The sequence below is a fragment of the Haemaphysalis longicornis genome, unplaced genomic scaffold, assembly GCF_048455015.1.
Source record: "Haemaphysalis longicornis isolate Haplotype H1 unplaced genomic scaffold, Haemaphysalis longicornis Haplotype H1 scaffold_10, whole genome shotgun sequence".
Classification (NCBI taxonomy): Eukaryota; Metazoa; Arthropoda; class Arachnida; order Ixodida; family Ixodidae; genus Haemaphysalis; species Haemaphysalis longicornis.
Window position 1 is genome coordinate 32,966,795 of NW_027526204.1, and position 8,196 is coordinate 32,974,990.

Below are 8,196 nucleotides of genomic sequence, written 5' to 3' on the forward strand. Positions count from 1 at the left end.
CAAGTTGAAACTTGGCGAAAAAAAGTTTATTGAAGCCACCCACCCTCTCATTTTTTTTTTACTCAATAAAATGTTTTGCCTCCTCCTCCTGCTCCTCCTCCTCCTCCTTCGCAAAAAATTCTATCGAAGGCACGCGAACAACGGTAAAAACATTCCACAATTTTTTAGCGTGAAATCTGCATGAAGTACTGCTTACCTATATATATAGAACGGCCGTTTAATTGACTAGTCATCTCTGGGATTGCCAGTGAAACTGCAACGCAAACTTGGGCACTTTCCAGTCCGGTAGCCGCATGGCGTTCGCCCACTGTTTGCGGCGTTCTCCATCGCTTGGGCACCTATAAACGGCGGCGATTGCAAACAAAGGATGAATGCACACCAATGTACAGCAATACTTGTCAGCGGAATGATGCACTAACCGGTGGAAAGTGACGCCCAATTCCTTGGGTACCGATCGCGACTTGCAGCCTGGCACCGAGCATTGCGGCATTGTTAGAGCGAGCCGCTTCGCAAACCTGCTGCGGCCACACTGAAGACGTGTAACAGTGTAACCGCGCGTTTAGGTTCACGGTCACGCGCTGCAAAACGGCCTTCTACCTGCCTATCAGCTGATTTCCGCCGGCTCGGCGCTGGCAGATGCAGACGACAAGAGAGGCGATACAGGACGGAGGAGGCGGAGAAGGTGCACCGAGAGAGAGAGAGGCAAAAAGAGTCCGCCAATGGCATGGAGGGCCAATGGTCCGCCATTCGACTTACAGAAATGGCGTTTCCGGCTGCGCTGGGTGTGACGTCAGGGCCTCTCCTAAGCTTCTCTTTCCTCCATGGCCTCCGCGCTTCACTGTTCCCTTCGAGGTTTCTCGTCTCCCGGACGCAGCATTACGCCAGCCAACAGTGCTCGTGGTGTGTTGTGTGCGACGGAATAGACCACAGTGGAACTACTCTTCTCTACTCTTTCCTCACCTTTCTAATCTTTACTTTTCTTTCTCCTATCCTATTTCCCCAACTATTCCCGCTTGCGGACTGTGTTAAATGCAGGTGAGCTCCCATGAGAGCTTAATAATATCCCCAGTCCATTTATTTTCCTGCTTCCTTTAAAAAGAAATCACTTCCCCTTGATTGCTTTTTTCCCCTGATTTTTTTCCTGGTGGCTTCCCCTGTATTCGCGCATGCGCTGTTTCTGTATATATCATTTTGTGTGTGCAAAAAGAGTTCAGTTGATATGCAGCGCTAGTCCTGTGTAGTCTTTTCTTTGTTGTCCCGTATCTACAGCGCTATTTTAACATGTTTCACACGCCTCCCCCCCCCCCTGTATGCGTCAGCTGATTGTTTTCGCAATCTATTGAGGTGCTCTTTACAACTACTTGCTTTTCTAGCGAATGGAAGTTCGAACTGGACAACGCTTCCAAGAAATGCATGTAAATGGAAATCGTATTTGTGACTGCACTTTATGCTAAACAAACATGCTTTCTGTGCCTGTTCCTGTGCCTGTCTACGAGGCCCCTGCAGCACGGGTGTCAACTTTTTTCTCCAGTTGAAATGCTTTTAGGTAGTGGCCCTTGCATTAGCTTAGATTCAATAACCGTGAAATACCCAAGCCTAATATTACTAAGTTATGTGCATCAAGAAACTCTCTCAAGAGATTTTCCGTTTTTCTAGGTACGCTTAGAGGATTGGTCATTTATTGTATGCTTGGGGACGCCACACAAGGTACATGATTAATGTTGTCTGGTTACATTAGGTCGCAATAATTCTATTTAATAGCAGCTTAAACAAAATCTCGACAAAAGCAAACCAGAGACTAGAAGATATCATGTAGAACGCGCATTTTCATTCTGGGTTTGTGGAACTATAGCTTTCAGTACTTCCAACTACAAAGAAAGTAGTGCAAGTGTTCATTAGTCGCTGCAGGGCTCTTTACCTTTTAAAATTTCATGCCCCCTGTCCCAGAATAAAGAAAGAGAAAATTGTGCGAGGGACTAACTATTTCCAGCAAAGCTATGGCAGATCTAAAGCCAATAAACAGACAGGGTTAAAAGCCAGAAAACCTTTTTGAAGAAAAAACAATTTCATGATAAAAAACCTAAGCACTGGAGAAGAGGAGAAGAACGAAATAAACAAATACAAGCAGAGGCAGCATAAAAGAGCAAAAAATCAACAAAGCAAATGCAATTCTACGAGGCAGTCACGAAAGCTTCCACGATGGAGCAGACACTTGAGGAGAAATTTTAAAAATTAGAAATTATGTACCCTATTTACATTATGTACACAGAAAATCAGACATATTTCAGTGGTTTTAGACAAGATGGAGCTGAAGTAGCCAAATCAGTTCTTGCCTTGAAGAAGCAGATTGCAGTGATTAAGAGATAAAAACAGTCACAGGTGCTGTAGGGGTGTTACCAGCATGCAGCATCCTTCGTTTGCCCATTTTGTCATTTCGCCTGCTTCTTTTATGCCTATCTTTTTTTCGCCCATGGTGCTGTCTTTGTACTGGCCATTTCCTCGCCATGTTTTTTTTCTCCCGAATTTTTTATCCTTTATTTTATGCCAGTCCTTTCCTTTCCTTTCAAGTTTACTGTTCTCATTTCCACATGTAGCACAGCCAGCTGGACAGTTCTTCTTCTTCTTTCCTTGGTTAACCTCCCTAGCTTTCTTCTACAGTTTCTTCCTTTCTTTGAAGTCGCACATTAGGTCATCTTAGCCTTGCTCTGACCATCACAAACTTCCCTAGAGGTCTGGTGGTATTACTGGTGGTGAAATAAAATTTGTTGGATAAGAATTGCTTGTACATATGACCCTCTTGCTTTTTCTGTGTTTATTTTTGCTTCTGATACACGGACTGATGGCATTGCGATGGCCCATTATTTTTGATGAAAATAAGAATGCTGATGACCACAATCTGAATGAGCATTAGCCAGAACTTTCATAATCAGCTACAGCATTACTGGAACCCAGCTTCGGTAATGCAACTTCGTCATCATCCTTGTTGCTGTGAGCGCGCTGGAATGGAAGCGTGGAAATTCTACAAGGTCTGGTGTGGCACCTTTGTGGCCACCGGTTTGATGTTGGCATAAATCAGAAGGCTGTGCTAGACATATCGAATTCCTTCGTTCTATCGCGTATTGCATTCCTTCCTCTTATCTAGTGTATACAGCTGAAGAACGTCTCCAGATGGCCCTGGCTGAACCGATACGTGCAGATGTAACTGTCGCAAATAATAAAATTGAGAGTTCAATTTATTGTCGGCTTTCTTAATGACTGCCATATGCAATGCACATTGTCTGAATACTCTATATTAGCGATTGATAGTCTCATGCTAGGCAGTCTGATTCACCTGCTATAGTTATGTTTGGCAGCTGTTTCAAAATTAACCGCTATGATTGAACTAATGAGCGGCAATAACAATTTATAGGTGCACTCAAATTAATTTACTTTTCAAGGGAGACGTATATCCTTCGTCGACTTCGCCTTGCACAAAATACATGACGGTCCCATCGCCACCCAAGAAAGCGCATATGTATGTTACCTCAACATGCTTCCTAGGCGGTCTCTGTTGACAGTCAGATTTCTGGCCGAACCCGCAGGCATTTCAGGCAAAACCGCCTGCAGGCGGGGTGGTCCTGATAATTGGGCGTGAACAGAAGTGGCCGTTTCCGTTCATTGGCGAAGGCACCCAGGGAAGGACAGAATAAGTTTTCTTAACGCCCCACCACACGGGTGCCCATCTCACATGAACGAAGTTTACTCCTGCCCCACCTCCTCTGTGCAGGTATATACATGGGCCATATGAGAGCAGAGGTGCAAGTATACGTAATTAAACAACGTCGCTGATCCGCCGAATTTAAGAAATGTGTCATGCAAAGCATCAAATATATTCTCGAAAATTTCAGATTGCGTGTTTCAGCGATCGAAGTAGCGAGCATGCACCAATCGCACACACCCATACAGGAGATTTCTGCACCTACATTCGGGATGACCTTTCGGCTTCGCCTTGTCCTCCTCTAGAAAACCACCTTATCGTGCAAATAAAGTTACCATTATTATTATTAGTTGGCGGTTGTTTTATCTCCGACTCGATAAAAAAACCGTTCCGTGAAAGTATAACAGCACCCGTAAACAAGAGCCTAGTTATACGCTAGGCATGGTAAAATGGTTCGTACATTTGTTTGTTTTTAATTTGCGAATCATATACGAATTAAAGGAGCCGATCTGCCCAGACATGTTTCGCGTAACATGATATGACCGGCTGACGGTGAGTTCAAATCGGCAGCAGCCACTACGGACATGTAGAGAAGGTGTCCTTGAAGATAGGCGGCGGCGGCTTTATTCCGTATCATCGGCAGTCTTCGCAAGCGTGTCTTCGCAAGCAGCGAAGTGACACAGCAGACACTAAGGCGTGTTAGAGTGAACCTTTGTAAATTAGCCCCACACGACTGACGCTCCTCACGATATACCGAAACTGAATTTGGCGCCTCAGCCCGACGTCTTCTTTTTGCTTATAATTTCTTTTATTTTTGTTCGTCAAGCATAAATACTTCAAGAAAACTAATAAAAAGCATACAAACTCGTAAAGAAACTCAGTTATTGCCATAAAAGTTGCCTAATTTTAGCTTAGGGCCCTAAATTGGGGCCTCATTTTCAAGAAAAATTTTTAGCCATATCTTCAACTACTGATCTGGCAACTACAGCGTGGCATCATGGCGGCATTCGTGTTTAGACACATTTTTGAGCCAGCTTTACCCGCCTGGCTCCGGCCGTCCCAATCGCCCGGAGAGAGCGTAAGTTGAAAAGGGGGCGTGGCCGCGTATGCGGCCGCACCGCGGCGCGCGCAGCCGATGGTTGGAACGAAAGCCATGTATGCTGGAACGCTCATCGAAATGGCTTTTCGTCAACTTTTGCGCTTCCTATCGCAATAAAAAGAAAGCATAGCTGATTTTATGGGTGCAAAGCGGCTCATAGAACCTGAAAATGCATTTATTTTAGCTGCGATTGCAGCAATGCGACTTATTTAACATGGGCTGTGCCGCTTTATGCCCTCGACGCACGGACAATATTCGCTACCACCGATGGGAAATTTCTGGCGCCGAAATAACGTTCGGTTCGCTAAAATGTCATTATTTTTTCAGGTATTTCTTATCCCGGCTTATGTATTTTATATAGTCTGCATGGATAATGCAGTTTAGTAGAGCGTGGGGCGCGATCGCGTCGTACCCACGACAGATGGCTGTGCTCTTATCTAGCCTTCGAATTAATGCCTGTTTGGCAGAAAAGCACCCGTCTTATTTTTAGAATTAACGCGTTTAAGGAGATTACGTTGAGCGATAGCCTCAAGGATGCGGCAATCTGCTCTACACATGCGCGTTAAGCAAGTAATGGTTTCAGTTTCAGTCGCAACAAATTTAAAAAACTTAGTCAGGTGCACTCTGATTTCATTGTATTCTTAAACATATTTCGGTGGCCAAAGGCAAGCCCATTTTTCCTATTTTGGAATGAATACCCGCCACATTTAAATTTTCAATTACTGATTTCAAAGCACGTCTATGTGCTAAGCAATGATGACAGCTTTCATGTTTGTTTTGGACATTAGCAACTTATGTACACACTAAAAGTTGGAAACCAAATGTGTACTGCACACTCGTTCAAGAGCTGCATAGTTTATTAAACATTTATTTACAAACTATATTGCACTTACATCCACAAATCTACACTTTCAAGGCATCTGCATGTCTTCAAAAATGGAACAGTTCACACACGAAGCACTTTGCGATGCAGAGGCTTGGGCACCAGTTTTTTGCGGTACGCGGCTTTGTCCGTGACAGTTGCGCCAACATTGGCGAGCAGTGGCTGAAAAAAAAGTGTAAAAGTCAAACGATGGTTTATGCCGAGATTTCGGCAAAAAAAAATCCATATTTTGCACCAACGCCAGTTGCATTGAATCCTTTAATTAAAATCGGATGCGTCGCTTCAATGAATGCTATTCGGGATATTCGAAAGCTATTCGAAGCTTTTTCTCAGCCCATCGCTGTCGTTTTTCTAGATCACATATATCTAGATATGTGATCCAGCCTGCGAACAACGAGTGCTCGCAGGCTGGAGCGCCGAAAGCTTCACAATATTTTGCACGCCATTTCAGCAGTGTAATATTCAGGCCAGCCTTTACAGCTGCTTACATGCGCGGGTTCTTCAAATGGCTTACAACACGCCGGAAATAGCTCCATGCCGCAAACAACGAATATAAATATCTGTCGTAAATAAAAAAAAAGCATAGGCAAAATCATATAATCAATAGGCTGCATAACACGTGTTCCGTGAACGAGGCTTCAAACACGAAATATACAAAAATTAAATTTATAAAAATAACTGCCGAAAATCAAACACGGCACCTGTATAAAAATGCAATCACTGCGCTTGATTGTTGTCCATATGTGGTCGGTTCTCTCCGCCAGCTGCGTTGTCCTTTAGGTCTGCGTCATAGAGGAATCCTTTGATCCTTCCTAGACCTGTGTACAGGTTTGCATCTTCTTGCTGTTCCAGCTGATGGACACTTTTCTCTAGTTGCAGTAGTTCGCAAGCGTTTCTTTCTAGGATGGGTGCGACGTGTCCATCCACTACGATGAACTTTATCTTGACTTGCTTGTCTCGCACCTCGCACGGAGCTATGCACTCGCCTTTGACATCAAGTTTGTGCTGTGTATAGGAGACGAAGCGCTTCACTGACGACTGTCTTGTCTCCAAGTTGAGGCTGTTGGCGACACTGGCTGGTAGTACGTTGCACTGTGCCCCTGTATCCATCTTCATTTTCACTGTTTTTTCACCAGCGAACGTGATGTCCTCGTGCCAATCTTCGTTGTAGCTGTTCATGTTCTTTATTTTTCTGAAACGAACATCTCTTACTCGGTGTCGTCATGTTCAACAGTGTGGAACTCCTTCTGTTTTCTTGATCTGCAGACTGCTGCAAAGTGTCCCATTTTGTTGCAGGTGATGCATTTCTTGCCGTAGGCTGGACACTCTTTCCTACGATGAGTTCCTCCACAGTACTGGCACTGTCGCTGCTGTGGTTCTTCTGTCCTAGCTTTTTCTTTCGACGGCCACTTTTTCTTTGTCTTGGTTGCTAGCGCATCGAGTAGCTCGGCGTCTACGTCTTTTGCAGTGATCTCTTAAAGCTGTTGCGTAGCTTGTTCACTGGCTTTGCACAGGTGGATAGTCTTCTCCAGGTCGATCGCTGGATCTGCAAGCAGTTTCTCTCGCACGTCGTCGTTCGCGATACCCACAATGAGATGGTCTCGCAGGAGCTCATCCGTTCGATTGCCGAATTTACATTTCTTCGCTTGCAGTCGCGCTGCTGTCAAGAATTCCATGAAGCTTTCTCCTTCTTGCCTCATTTTGTTGAATCTGTATCTCTCGTACGCCAGGTTCGTCCTCGGAGTGAAGTACTCTTTGAATTTCTGCTTAACGACCTCGACGTATTTTCTTTCTTCCTTTGTGAGTGCAAACGTTTTGTAGATGCTTTGCGCTTCCGGACCGATTACCGTCATTAGGTTGGCGTCTTGGACCTCCGGCGCCTTCGTGTGAATCTGGACTGCCGTTGCATACCAGTTGTACGATTGGAGCCATTCGTCCCATTTGTCGGGAGCCTGCGACGAAACCTCCAGGGGCTCGGTGGTCGGAGTCCGTTATCGGCCATTACGGGCGTCAGTCGGTTGTCTTACGTTCACGAGGAGCACGCCGTGCCTGTCACGTCAGCGGTGATTTCTGTCACATTTGTAGCGACTTCTGAAACCATGTGATGACAGTGGTTGTCGTTAACACGGGTTTAATGAACGATAGATTACATGTGGATTATATGTCAAGATGGCGTCTTCGGACGTCGGGAACATCCGGGTACAGCCTGAGGCGATGCATCTGACGATGCGGCTTTCGTCACATGTTGCGCGCACCCAACGCGTCGTATTTTTCATTTGGAGTGTACATGGGTATTCCTAGGGCTTGGTCATGCTTATTTCTGGATGAGGCTGCTTGGTTTGGAGTCATTTCAAAATATTTACAGAATTTTGGAGTTAGGGGTTTGTGTGGGAGAGAGGCTGGAAGATGTGTACTTGTTAGTAAGGGGCGGGGGAATGACGATCCACCCGGCCCAGTTGACTGAATGCTTCACCACAGTTCGCAAACTGGGGTCACTTCAAATCTAAGCTGAATAAA

The 8,196-nt window shown here is 45.1% G+C and overlaps 1 pseudogene; it reads right to left on the reverse strand.

The window, feature by feature from the left end:
• Positions 1-7,154: 7,154 nt before the first annotated feature.
• LOC144157686 (uncharacterized) lies at positions 7,155-7,681 on the reverse strand (annotated as a pseudogene).
• Between the last annotated feature and the right edge of the window lie 515 nt (positions 7,682-8,196).